The sequence below is a fragment of the Castor canadensis genome, chromosome 9 (genome assembly GCF_047511655.1).
Source record: "Castor canadensis chromosome 9, mCasCan1.hap1v2, whole genome shotgun sequence".
In the NCBI taxonomy this organism is placed as follows: Eukaryota; Metazoa; Chordata; class Mammalia; order Rodentia; family Castoridae; genus Castor; species Castor canadensis.
In genome coordinates this window covers 7,297,094-7,312,403 of record NC_133394.1, presented here as the reverse complement: position 1 = coordinate 7,312,403, position 15,310 = coordinate 7,297,094, and the positions used below count along the sequence as shown (strand labels likewise).

The 15,310-nt window shown below is 35.0% G+C and overlaps 1 long non-coding RNA gene across 1 annotated transcript in view; it reads right to left on the bottom strand.

The window, feature by feature from the left end:
• The window catches only part of LOC141410710 (uncharacterized), a 115,222-nt gene extending 114,902 nt beyond the window's left edge, over window positions 1-320 (bottom strand). The window contains exon 1 of the long non-coding RNA XR_012435498.1: window positions 155-320. This is a non-coding gene — a long non-coding RNA (uncharacterized lncRNA). The remainder of the gene's footprint in view (window positions 1-154) is intronic.
• Between the last annotated feature and the right edge of the window lie 14,990 nt (window positions 321-15,310).

Below are 15,310 nucleotides of genomic sequence, written 5' to 3'. Positions count from 1 at the left end.
AGTACATACAACAAAATCAGCTTCCTTGATTTGCATATAAAGAAAAACAAATAACAGTACTTCTGTAGCTAAGAACTTATTTTTAAATCTTGAAAAAAACAGATGTAAGTAGTGTAGGACTGATGTAGTAACTCAATAAAGTCGATTAAATTACAGCTTTTCTGTTTTTCTGGTTCGCCATTCTTACTGTTGGTTTTCACATCCATGTGTGCAAGATATTTTCACTTATCATGACCAGCATTCCAGGGAAACTGAAAGTTTGAAAAATTAAAAAGACAGTCAATTCTGCTTTAAAAAGAATTTCAAAGCACCAGCTCCATTCACTTGCCACTTATGTGACTGTCATTTCTGGCAATAGCTAAGTCAATGTCACATGGACACTTCTAACTATAGGAGAAGTCAAGTGCCCAAATACTTTTACTGAGCACATAAATTTATTCTCACTACTCACAAAATAAGGAAAAGCAATATTGGATAGTAAACAGCAGTATCCGGCACAAAAATTATCTATAAAAATTATCTTGAACAGAGTTCAAGGCTTGCTTTTGTATTTATTTGTTGTTTTTGTTTTGTTTGTTTGAGACAAGATCTCCCCATGGAGCCTGGGCTGACTTCCAGCTCAGGATCCTATTCTCTCAGCCTTTCAAATACTGGGCTATGTCCAACTAGGGGTTTTGTGAGCACTTAGTTTTTATCAATATACAGACCAACGCTGTCTAAATTGCTGTCATATTTGGTGATATATTAATACTTTCATCTTATGATTCTTAAAAAGATTGCATGTTCTCCGTCATATGTGGAATATAGACCTAAAACAAATGCAGTAATATTAGTGGACATGGACCACACACTAAGGGGAGAAAGCACATGGGAGGAATAAGGAAAGTGAAGGAAACCAAAAACTTGAATGTGGTTGATGTGCTCACTGTAAAGGAGTGAATGTAATAATCTTAAACTGGCAAAAGCCACAATGGGAAGGGGACCAGGAAGTAGTGAAGAGGTCAGGTAGAGATGAACCAGTGTGGGTTGCAATACACAAGTGCATGGAAGCAACGCTAGGAATCTTTCTGTACAGCTGTCTTTATCTCAAACTAGCAGCAATGCTATTATTATCGTCTATGTTTTCTCTTCAACAAAATCAGAGAACAAGAGTGTGGAACATGTTCTGCCTGAAAGCAGTGGGGTTGGGGAGAAGGTGGCCCAAATAGTATGTAAGCATGTAAATAAATGTAAAATTGATAAAATAGAATTTAAAAACACTAAACTCAAAAAAATAGGACACTCAGGGAAAAGTAAAAGCAATTCTAGTTTTACCACTCACAGTTGATCACTTAGAATATTTTAAAGTTCATGCAGTACTTTTATGGAAAATGCATGGTTATGCAGATGTTCATGTTGAGATGGGTTACTCATCACAAGGATGCTGTCACAAAATACTGCTTTTATTTTTCTCTTGACATATATTCCTGCTATATCCCTATGTTACTGCTTATTTTTCAGCATGATTTTACATAGTGTCCTATCAAATATATCCTGGAAAGTTTGCTTATACTGTCTGAAAGTGACCCACACATTATAAAATAAACAGAAAATGACAATATGTAAAAATTTATTGTTGGGTATGAAAAATGGCATATTACTCTTATTGGTACACAACAGTTATTTTGATTATCAAATGATTGTTACTTATTTTGTTGATTGTTATAAAGTTGTAATTAATTGTAGGACAATCTCTTTTGCCAAAGATGTTTTTAAATACTATTGAAAAATATAGGGACCATCTAAGAAAATAGTACATAAATCCAAAACAGTGAGCATTCCTGTAAAACTTTAAGAATGGGTAAACCCTACTGAGACTTTGAGTTCTTTCTACCAGCTGGTAAATTATTTTTTAATCTGCTTAAATAGATTACTAGCTATACCTCCAAAGCTACTGTCCTACAGGCAATTAAGACAAAGGAGAATTCTTAATATAAAATTATTTTGTTACAACTTCATTCATAAATCCAAAATATGGCAATTAGCTCAACTTGGTAAAGTTTGTCTTAGTATCTTAACTAGAAGATATTTCATGGTTTCAATAACAACTTTAACTTTTAGATCATGCCTTCTGTGAGTTTGTTTTACTCAATTCAGCTTTCCAGATTTCATATCAGATGAAGTTTTAAGAACAACCCTGCTGTGACCTGAATATTTACATCCTTTCTGCCTGAATTCTTATGTTTAATCTGGACTAATGGTACTTAGAGTTAGAGCTTTTAGGATATGATTATATCACAAGAATGGAATTCTCAATGATGTGATAGTGTCCTTATAAAGAAACACTTTTTAAAGATGATCTTCTACAAAGCAGGGAGAGAGTGCACCAGGATACACATTGGCTGCACCTAGACCTTGGACTTTGCAGCCTCTAGAACTAAGAAATATATTTCTGCTATATAAAATGCCCAATGTAGTTGTAGCCCTCCAAGGTGACTAAGACAAACTCTGACTGGTATTGGAAAATGGAGCATAAAGTCAAAATCATATTCCTTTTCCATTTGGAGTCTGTAGTCTAATGGACTCTAGGGAGTTACGTTTCAAACAACTAGGATAAGATAGTCCTCAACAATTTTCAACACATTGTAAATATTTACGCAAAAGTATAAGGCATGAAAATTTAAAATATTTAGTTAACTTACTAGACTTTGTATTATTTTCTTGTTTTATACAATTTTTAAATAACTTTTTATTAGGAAATATTTGTTATACAAGGGAATTCTTAGTGGCAATTCTGATTTGATTTATATTGTACATTATTTACATTGCCTCCATCATCTCTCTCTCTCAGCCCCCTCCCCACCCCAATTAAAGGAATTGCAAGAGGTTATTTAGTTCCATTTCATATAGGTATTTGAAGTCCAAGAACCATATACCATCACTTTAAACTCCTTCCTCACCTCCCCCTTCCCACTAGTACCCCCCCACATACTGTACCTATTTCAGTCCTGATTTTCATTATTAATATTTAAGTTGACGTTCAAAGCTGTCTCAATGTACACCCTCTGTGGGTGTGCTTTACTTTGGTCTGTTCAAGCCCTTCGAATACTCTCCCTTACCCCTTTACCTCCCTTCCCCCGTTTTTCAACAGTTTTTGGTACACATCTGTATATCCTCTACCTTCACCTCTTATGGTCTGCGATATTACTGATGCTCTATTGTTCTCTTTTCCTTTCCCTCTTTCCCCGCATGTATGGCTACACACAAATGTACTCACACAAGATGAAATATGAGAGTGCTAGGGGAAATGCTTCCAAGCCTCTTCTAGATTCTGGTGGCTCCAGGGGTTGCATAAGTCAAATATCTGTCTCTGTTGCATATCTGGAATAAATCTCTGTTGAATATTGTGTATACTTTGTGTACACAATGTTGGATTCTATTTGCAAACATTTTATTAAGGATTTTGCATTTATCTTCATGAGAGATATTGGTCTCTAATTTTCCTTTTTTGTAATGTTTTTGTGTTGTGCTGATGAGAGAGCAATGCTGACCTCATAGAACAATTTAGAAAGTACTACCTTACTTTTTTACATTCAAAAACAGACCATAGGGAATTATTATCCTTTCTTCCTTAAATTGTGGCAGAATTCACTAGTTAAAATATGGTGGTTTCTATTTTGTGAAGTAATTAAATGTTGATTCTGTTTTTTTACTAAAGTACAGTTCAGATTCTTGGTTTCTCCTTAAGTCTGCTTTGGTAGTTTTTCTTTTTCAAGATATTGGTCCATTTAATCCAAATTACCTAATTTGTAGGAAGCAAAGTGTTCATAATATTCACCTATAATTGTTTTAGCATACATTGAAGCAAGAGGAATAGTTCTTCTTTCATTCCTGATATCTTCATCTATTTGTTAGTCTGAGTAAAGGTTTATCAATTTTATTGACCTTTTTTTTAAAAAAAATTTTTCTGTCTTAAATTGCATTGACTTCCCAGCTAGACACCTGTGGCTTATGCCAATAAACCTAACTACTTGGACAGCTGAGATCAGGAGGATTACGGTTAGAGGCCAGCCCTATCAAATAGTTCATGAGACCCCATCACCAGAATGAACTGGAGGTGGCTCAAGTGGACAAGTGCCTGCTTTGTAAGCATGAAGCCCTGAGTTCAAACCCCTATCCTAGCAAATTTAAAGTTAAAAAAAGAAATTAAATTGGCTTCTAGTCTAATTTTGGTTATCTGTTTTTCCTGCTTTCCTTAAATTCATATTAGATTATTGATTTTATGTCTTTCTCCACTAAGGCATATATTCAATGGCATAAATTTCCTTTTTAAACAATGTTTTCTCTGCGTGAAATTTTTGGAAAGTTATTGAAAATTATGGTCTATTTTCTTTAGCACACTATTTTTTAATTTCTCTTGATTTTGTTTGAAATCTATGTTGTATAGAAGTATGTATTTCATCCTCAAATACTTGGGGATTTATCAGCTATCATTTTCTTCTTGATTTCTAGTTAATTTCTTTGTGGTTTGAGCCATGCTTTTTATGACTTCCATTCTCTTAAAATTGTTGAAGATGTTTTATTACCAAGAGTGTGCTCTATCATGGTGAATGGTCTATGTCAGCTTGAGGAAAGTATGTCGTGTTTGTCTTTGGATAAAGGATTTGATAAGGTCCTTTAGTCTAGTTGATTGATGGTCCAGTTCAATTCAACTTTTCCTTACTTGATTTTCTACCTACTGCTCCTATCAAGTATTAATAGAGATACTGAAGTCTATCAATTGTGGGCTTGCCTACATGTTTTGCAGTTCTATCATTTTTTGCCTCACATATTTTAACATTCTGATGTTTGGTGTACGATTGTTATACTTGCTATGTATCTAGAAAATTCACCCTTTCATGCTGTATATCTATATATATAACTGATAAAACTTTTTCTGAAATTGCATAGTTTTCTCAGCTTTCTTTTTATCAATATTAGTACGACATACCTTTCCTTTCTCCCTTCCTCTCTATTAATCTGTATGTGACTTCATATTAAAATTTTTTCTTGTGGTCACCATATAGTTGTGTTTGGTTTTGCTTTTAATTCATTTTCTAATAATTTAAGTGGTATATTCGACTCAAATATAAAGTTATTACTATATTTAGATTAATATCACTGTATTTGCTCCTTTGCACTTCTTTTTTTTAATCCTCTCTGCTTTTCTGCCTTCTTTGCTCTTGATGGAACATTTTAAGTGTTCCAGTATTCTCTCCTTTGAAAGGAATTTATTTATACTTCATTTTAAAATCACGTTTAGTTGTTGCTGTAGAATTTGCAATGTAGAATTACAATGAATATAAGCTCAGGGCCTTGTGCATGCCAGACAACCACCCTACCATGGGATGCATCCCCAGCTCTCCAAAGTAAATATTACAGAACACTATATTGATTTGTAGGTAGTACTGGTAACTTATTATGAGTTTCCCAAATTTCTCCTTCCTGTCCTTTATAACATTACTATTATTCATTTATCCTTATGCTTTAATTACCTAGTATATTAGTGCTATTATTACTTTGAGCAAGCAGTAGTCTGTTAGTATTAGGAATAAGAAAAACAAAATATTTTTATTTAAGATTTATTTTCCATTTACTAATGATTAGGTTTTTTGTGTAGATCCAAGTTTCTGATTGGTAGCATTTTCTTGTCTCTGAAGAACTTGTATTTTAACGTTTCTTAGAAGATCCATCTCCTGGCTGTATTTGCTTAAAGAGATTTGTTTCTCTTGGAACTTTGAAAGGTATTTTTTTTTCTGGTTCTAAATTGTAGTCTTTCTTTCTTCTAAAATTTGAATATTTCACTATACTCTGACGTTGCTCACAAAGATTATGGTGAGAGGTCTGATGTAATTCATATCTTTGATCCTTTACATGTACAGGAGTTTTTTAAACTCTAGTTTCTTTCAAGATATTCACTTTGTCTTTTTTTGTATAGTTTTCAGATGTGCTTGTACCTGGTAGTAGATTTGGGGTCTTATTTGGCTTGCTGTTTCTGAGCTACCTGGTTCTATGGTTTGATATCTGTCATTAATTTTAAAAAACATTAATTTATTTTGCTTCAAGTAAATCAACCTCACTCTTCTCACTCTTCTTTTTCTGACAGTCCTATGACACATGTGATAAACCTTTTAAAATTATCCCACAAATTTTGGATATATATTTAATTCTTTTTCCTCTCTTTTCATTGCAATTTAGGAAGTTCCTATTGACATATATTCAAGGGGATTAATCCTTTAGCCATGTCTAGTCCCCTATGTTCCCCCCAAAAATCATTCTTCATTTTTGTTAGTCCTTTTGATTGCTAGCATTTTTTCTTTCCATCTGCCTACTTAGATTACTCTCCTGATCTAGTATCTTCTGTCTTATTTGCATTAGAGTCCTTATCAAATTAATTATCATTTAATGTGATTAATATTAAATATGGATACATTAGTTTAATATTGCTGTTTTAATTCTGGTAATTTCAAACTCTATATCATGTATTTGCTACATGCTACATTTCTTCAAACTATCTTTTTGTTCTTTACTATACCATGCAAGTTTTTTCTCAAAAATATCACATGATATATTGGAATATAGAAATACCATAATTTAGCATTTAATGCATGGTTTTATGTTAATCAGGTTAGGTGCTAGATGATTTTAAAGCTTACTATAGTTTAAAGCATGAGAACTTCAGTTTCTTATAAATTATTTTTTGTTCTGTTTTTCCCTTGTTGTCTTTGGGTTTCCTTAAAAATATCTTAAACAAAAGGACATTTTTATTGAATTTTAACTCAGAGAATCTGGTGTGACTTCTAGGCATAAGACACACAGAAGTGCTCTCCCTCCCCAATTCTAAGCCCTCTGGGGTATTCAACTCTTAAGCCATTACCTACTCAACTCTCAGAGCTCATTCAAATTTCTATTTCAAGGTTATTGCCACTTACTGGTTCTGGCATCTTCTGACCCCAGTTCTCTCATGGACCTAAGAAAAGTCATGGATTTTTGGCTTCCTCGGCATTTTGATCATCATTGCTGTCTTTGTGAGAATGAGAACACCCATGTTTTGTACACATTGGAACTAAACACAAAGTACAAGGAGCCACGTTTTCAGAAGTAACCAAAGGAAACAGATTCTGAGTTTTTCACATATAAAATTGAAATACTTTCCAGAAGGGGTATGTATCACTTCCACAAACAATTTATTGCCACACCCAGTTGCGTGGCTGCCCCTAAACATCAGAAGACCAGAACTGCAATCTGTCTTATGTGAAGAAATCATAACTAGGAAGATGTATCTCTTTAACAAATGAAAAAAATGAGTGCTAGAGAGACCAAGGATACATGGCCAAAATTTTTATTTCCATCTCCACAATCTTGGATTTGATAATCCCAGTAACAATGTTAAAAAATTCATTCTGCTCTCAGTGATCAAACATTGGAAGGTGATTCTGCTACAGGAAACTTTAAGTATTTACTTCAACAGGTCATTCAGGGAAAAAAGATATATACCTAAAATCAAGTTGGTGTCTTTATTTTTGTTTTGAAAAGTGTGTAGGAAGAAACCAGACATATTTCCATATAAAAGAAGGCCTTCAAAATTAGTTCAGGGGTTTGCGATCTTTTCCTACAGAGGTCCAAAGACTAAAGACTTTTTAGACTTTGTGAGGTATATGTCACTGTAGAAATTACTCATGTCTGCCATTCTGTTCCTAAATGAACCATTGATAGAAAATGAACATAACTATATTCCAACAAAACTTTATTTACACTAAGAGGAAGAAATTTGCATGTTGACACCTATTATCATAGATCCTTGAGGAATAAATGTTTAAAAATATGTTTTGTTTGGTAAGTTTTGAAATTGTGTTCTTGAAATAAGATGCAAACTATAGTAGTTACTAGTTTTTCTGTTTTGTACTTACACCTCTGCCTTTCTTTTTCTTTCTTCTCTTCCCTATGATTGGTTCTATTAAGCATCGTCCTTGAAGACATTAGCTGCATTTGTGAAGACATCTGTGGCTGAGATTGCCTCTTCTTAAGCTACTCTAGAACTTGCATTCCATGTGGGCTAGTAACTAGTCACCCTTCTAGGCCATTTCCTTTTCACCCATGATACTTAATTTTGTATTAAATATGGAACACAGTCTGCTATTTTAAATTAACTCAAGCATCATTGAATCAGTAACTTTGATAGCTAAAATCCTTCTAATAGCAGAGCCACATATCACCTTTTATGAACTAAACAAAACAGAAGATATATTGTGTTGGAGTTATATACTTATTCAATAGTGAGTGTGTATATGAGATTCTGGTTTCCTTAATGCATGCCTGATTTTATCAAGAACTATGGTCCCCACTGGCATACGTCAATATTCTTGGTTGCAGGTAGTGTGAGAATCATAGGGACGGTGGATTCACTACCATAATTTAAAGATATGGTAACACTTTCCATTTTAATCACTCCATTGGTATTTTGTGCCTATACAGGTTTTAAGGCTCTCTCCCGCCCTCCTTCTTTCCAATGTTAAGAAGAAAACTTACAAGCCTTACTCTGCTAGGAGAAGCTGTCCTTGCATAGTACGTCTTTTCTTTACCTCTGCTCTGGGGCCTTGTTCACAATATATCACATTAAATACAAGGTTCCCTGCCAGCTCTTGCTGGGACTGCAGGTTTTCTGTGATTCAGTCACAGCTTCTATTGTATTTATGACTTAAGTCATTCCACTCCATGGTTTCCACGCTAAGGTCACCTTAGCCCTGACCACAATGCAGAACCTTCACAGACAGCTATTGGAACTTTCTGTTCTCTCATGGGAGGACACATGAAAAACACTTCTTCCTAAATTTTAGGAGCGTCTAGAAATTGTGGACATAATCTTCATAGCACATGTTTTTGCTTGTTTTACTCCTTCAGATTGACATAGAAATACACACAAAGGCAGTCTTCATATAGAACTCAAAATTCACAAGAACAAAATATCTATTGTGTTAGTTTCTAAGGGCTACCATAACAAATACCCCAAACAAAATAATTTTACTTTTTCATGATTCAGGAGGCTGAAAGTTCAAAGTCCAGGTGTCAGCAATGTTACTTTCTCCTGTGGTCTGTCTACCTGACTTGCAGATGGCTGCCTTCTCAGTGTCTTTCACATACTTATTTCCTCTGTGAGTACACACACTCATTGCCTCCTTACATGTCTGAATTTCTTTGTCTTACAAGGACATCTGAAAGATGGGTTTAGGGACTACTCTAAAGACCTCATTTTAAATTAAGTACCCCTTTAAAGAGCCTATCTCTATGTATAGTCACATTTGAAAGAACTTGGAGTCCTCACTTAACCTACAAGATTGGGAATGAACTATTTAGTTCATACCATCTATCTGTATGTCTAATCACTTCTGTTCCTTCTATCTCAACAGCAGACATTTTGATCTGAAAAGAGCCTTATATTTTTATTTTCCCTCTTTCCATTAGTCCAAGTTCTCTTACTGTAAGAACTCCAAATTTTTAAGAATTCTCCTCTTCTTCCTTTTGACTTCCTATGTTATTCTGTTCTCTTCCCAGTCACCCAGAAATATAGATTTGAAAGAATTTTACATGTATACTGACAATATTAATGCGAGTACTTATTTCTTCTTGAGGATTAACACCAGATACAAAAAATATAAGCTAGTCTTATATTTTTAAAATATTTCTGATAAACTTGTGAAATAATGAATAAATTTTGGAAATCCTAAATATTACCAACCTATAAAGCATAGTAAATACAGTCATAATTGTAAATAAGTAAAAATATTATTTTATGTGAAATATTTTTAAAACCCCAGTAATTATTTGCTTTATAACATTAAAATAAATACATGTTCTATCAATTTATGCTGTAAATCTCAATATGGGTTACATATATTTCCTTTTAGCAGAAAAATGTTCATCTTAGTCTCCAGGTGTAGATTTGTATAGTAGTATACATTTTCCTCTCACATCTCATTGATAGTTTTTTTAAGGTATAAGTTTTCTTTTAATTTTATTTGTTTTACATTTACTTACATGTTTATACATTATTTGGGCCACATACACATCCCCACCCCTCCTGGGTAGAAATTGTTTTGCCCTCTTGTTCTCTGATTTTGCTGAAGATAAAACATAAGAGATAATAAGAAAAAAATAGCATTTTTGCTACTTTGAGATAAAGACAGGTATACAGAGAGATTCCTAGTGTTATGCATTGGTTCATCACTACCAGACCTCTTCACTACTTCCTAGTCCCTTTCCCATAGTGGTCTCTGTCAGTTTAAGATTACTATATTCACTCCTATACTGTGAGCACATCAACCCTATTCAAGGTTTCGGTTTCTTTCCCTTTCCCTATGCCTCCTGTGTACATTCTCCCCTTAGTGTTTGACCCCATGTCCAATAATATTACTGCATTTGTTTCAGGTCTATAATCTGCATAGGAGGGAGAACATGTAATTTTTGGCCTCTGAGACTGGTGATGTTCTCCTATTCCATCCACTTACTTACAAATGACAAAATTTCATTCTTCTTTATGTTTGAGTAAAATTCCACTGTGTATGAACACCACATTTTCTTAATCCATTCATTGGTAGTGGGGCATCTTGGCCATTTCCATAGCTTGGCTATTGTGAATAATGGTGTCTCTGAATGCAGCTTAAAGTTGCTCATACTCTGAGAATTTCAGTAGTTAAGCTTACCACAAGCAGTAAATTGTATTCTGTGGGAATATGCAAATGGAGGATTAAAAACGATAAAGAGGATTTTAAAGACATAAAGCTATCAGACATAACTCTATCTCAGAATTTTTCATTTTTGCTGTTGGGTATTGTGCAAGTGCCTTAAGCTTAGGTTAACATAGTAAAAAGTATTCTCATCCTATTAAGAATGAGATTAATTTAGCTAAAATGATAGCTAAATTAAAAAGTTAAAGTTTCTTAAACAAGAATCATTTTGACTACAAAGTTAGAGGAAATACACTTTCAAGTAAAGGTAAACTTTGCATGTAGATTAACATGAAAACAAACCCACGACTTTGCCTAAGAGGGCAAATGAAGATGTTCAATGACAGTTTTATATTTCAGTGAAAATTCTTCTCTAAAATAATTTTAACATTATTTTACCAAACAACCCTTGGTTTTATATAACATTGATGTTTTTCTTTAAAAAAATATAGAAAATCATGAAGGAGATTATAGATTTCTATCTATTCCTGAATTAGAGAGTTATATATTGAACCATGGAAAGGAAGTTAGCCAATGTTTAGCAGAATATCACAGAGGTTTTAGAGCCTTACAGAAAACCAATGAGTAATTTAAAGATAGGCGGTAGATAGCTAGAGCATAGGCAGGTCTGCAGGTAGTTAAGAAGGTGGGTGGATTAGATAGACAGACTGTTGGATATGTCCATGTGTGTGTTATTCATTTTTCATCACTGTGACAAAATGTCTGAGATAAACAACATAGGGACAGAACTGTTTTGATTTTGTTTGTTGGGTTTTGGTTCACTGTTTCATAGTTTTCAGTACATTGTTGTCTGATTTTATTGCTTTTAGGCCTTTTGTAAGGTAAAAACATCATGGTGGGAGTAGAAACATGGCAGCCAGGGAGCAGAAAAAGAAATCATATTCACACCACAGAATTCTGCCTCTCCAAAGATTCATATCTATCTCATGATGCAAAATGCATCCAGTCTGTTCCTGAAAGTCCCCATACTCATAACACTTTCATAACGTCTCAAAATTCTAAGTCCAAAGTCTCCTTTGAGGCTCAAAGGAACTTTTTTTTGTTGTTGTACTGGGGCTTGAACTCAGGGCCTACACCTTGAGCCCCTCCACTAGCCCTTTTTGGTGAAGGGTTTTTTTTGAGATAGGGTTTCACAGAACTATTTGCCCTGAGACTGGCTTTGAACCACAATAATCCTGATTTCTGTCTACTGAGTAGCTAAGTTTACAGGTGTGAGCCCCCAGTCCCCAGCTGCAAATTCTTAGCTAAAAGCCCCTATTTAAAATTAATAAGAATAAGTTACATACCTCCAACCTACAAGGGTGGAATAGACACAGGATGACCAATCCCATTACAAGAGAAGGAATAGGGTCATAGAAAAGAGGAATGGGACCAGAGCAAGAAAACAAAGAGATCAAGACAAACATCAAATCAAACCTGAAGCATCTGCAGCACAGGGGAGGCTGACATGAGCCCCAAAGGACTTGGAAAACACCGCCTCCAAGGCCTGGTAGGTTGAAGCTCACATGGCCTCCATCTGTCTGGCTTTGCCCCTTGCCTGTGGATTTCCTTCACAGATGTCAGCTGTTCCACGTTCTAACTTGTTAAGTTCCCATTTGCAGTTTCAGCATCACTCTCACAGTTTCCTGTGTTGTTTCTCAGGGGCAATCCATAGGAATTATGATCCTGTTACACATTACCTGCCTCCCCAGGTCTTCATATGAAGTCTGAGTGTAAGCCATGGTGAACCTATAACTATTGCATTCTGTGTGCCCACCAAGCCACCATCAATGGGTGACACTGAGTTCTGTAGCCAGTTCTAGTGGTAGCCCATTCTCATTGACCTATGGCTACAGTGGCCACTGAGTGCCTGAATGGCTGACCATGGACAAAATCTTCCATAGGCAGTTCCATGGGAACAAGGCACATCATGGAGCTTCCTTCTGGAAGTAAAGTCTTTCAAATGAGTTACACCTTTAACCTTGACCTGCAAGATTGGGAGTTGGTCAATTCTTGAGATGTCCTCAAGGATTCTTTCAAATTATACCTGATTTGAAGTATTTGGTTGCTTTTTTATGGTTCAAACCTCTTGGGCAACTATGTCTTCCTTGGCCCTACTTCAGCACCTATTTTGTCTTGACTACAAGATTTTGAAATCCTTCCTTTCTACTTTTTTGTTTCTTATTCTCACTATAAATCTGGCTAAAATTATTCAGTTACCACTGAATCCCCACTGCCTGTCCCTCCAAATTAATTAGTCCCTCACTTTTAAATTCAGCTTTCCACAAAGTCTCAGGGCATGAACAAAATGTAGACCAGTTCTTTGCCAAATGTAACATGAACACCCTCTAGTCCATGTCCCAGTAAAGCCTTCATTTCCATCTGAAACATCATGCACACAGTTTTTACAAAGTTTTTAGCATTCCTACCAGCATTTTGTTTTCCTGAGCTATCATCAGAATCACCCACTGAGCTTCATTTACAGCATTCTAAGTGTTTTCTAGCCTGCTTCTCCAAACTTTTCCAAGTTCTTCCCACAACCCAGGTCTTTTGGAATTGACTTCTGAACCAGATGGTCAGGTATAGTCAAAGCAATGATCCCAAATTCCGTAACACTTTCCTAACACCTGAAAATATAGTTTAAAGTTCTTGACTTTCATTTTGGCTTCTGGTTTTATACATTTCAGTCTATGGACACTTAGCTCCATTGATTCCAGGCTCAAGCAGGACATCATGGCTGGGAAGGCATGGTGGAGCAGAGTAGCTTACTTTATGGTAGATATTATGTAAAGAGAGTGCCAGAAAAGGGCAAAGGACAAGATGTACTCTTCAAAGATGTGTCTCTTGGGACCAACTTCCTCCAACTAGGTCCCAACACAGAATTGCCCATTGAGCAGGGAACTCATCAATAGATTAACCCATGGGTGAAGTTAGTGCCTTATGATCCAAACACCTCTCAATAGCATCACTAGTTAGGGACCACATCTTCACAACATGAAGCCATTAGGGGAAATCTTTATATTCACTTCGTAACAATATGTAACAGGGAAAAAAATCTGTTACAAAAGTCATCACAATATCTAAGAGAGAAAAAAAAAGCTGGCACAATATGTTTTTTAGAATGTTTTTAAGATGGTATACTCCTAAATACTTAAATATATGTGAAAGGTACAGGAAGAAACAGGTGGGTGATAGTCATGTTTTTTTTTCCTGTGTGGAAATTAAAAATATTTAGAGTGAATGCCAATGACTAGAATTAGTCACAATAGCAATTACAAAGACCTTGTTTCTGAAGACCTTAGTTTTACTAAGGGTATATTTTCCTCAGTAATTATCCCATAACAGTATCCATGATATTCATGTACAAATGAACATTTTCTCTTAGACATACCATTCTCCATTGTCCTCTCAATAGATTCCTCCATCAGATGCCACTATTTATGGCTGAATACAGTAGATTAAGCATTTTCAAATGGAATGTCTTAACATCTATAAAACAGGAAGTAATGCCCACCTTTATGTTGGGACGGTTACACAGACTTCACTTTCAATCATGTGCTTTCCCAGGTTCTTGGAATATTTACTAGAGTAAAGGGTTTTTACTTTTATTTGTGGGAAAATGCCTCATTTTCCCACAAATAAGAGGTCTCAAGAACCAGAATAAAATAAGAGGTCTCAAGAACCAGACTCAAATGTGTGCTGTGAAAAATATTGATGGAAAGGGTCTTATCAATTAGATGATAGACTCCAGAGTGGTATAGGAGTCTCCCAAATAATCTTATCAAAACACCAATTTTGACAATTAGTTGGTAACTGCACAATCACACTGTTGAATCATCTACTTTCAAGCTAAATCCAACACTTCACATTCCTGCTTTTCTCATCTTTTATTTATAGTTCTATATGCCCACCTTGACATCCAACACATCTCCTTTATAAGTCAACTAGTCTTCTTTTTTTTTTTTCAGTATGGGGGTTTGAACTCAGGACCTCATGTTTGCAAGGCAGGTGCTCAATCAACTGAGCTACCACACCAGCCCCTGGCCTTCTGTCTTCAATATGCAAATTTAACATATAATTGTTTGACACAATGCCTGTCTAACTAGACAATATCCCTGGACATATTGTGTTCCTACAGTAGTATTTTCTAAACTAGGAATTTGAAAACATTTGGGCACTTGGTCTTCGTATTTTCTATACTGCAAGGGAACAGAAAACACTAAAATAAGTTGTTATTTAGAAAATTCTTTCTCTGCACCCACCTGTGAAATGAATGCATTTACACTTTTCTGTGTTTATTGTCTATGCAAAAACATAGAGATATAACTTGATGGCTTACAAATATCAAAATACTGTGCATGTATGTGCATATGTTTGTGCTGTGGAGAGAGTTCTGAAGAAGATGTATTAAATTATTCTTGTATCTGTAAATATTAAAGCTATGTCCCCAGCTCTCTGGCCCTAGCTACCTCTAAAATTTCATGTCAGCTTGGTAATATTCTTTTTTCATCTCTTTCTTCTTAATTTCTCTTAATAACCTAGAAATAGACTTGCTCAAATAGAGCTTA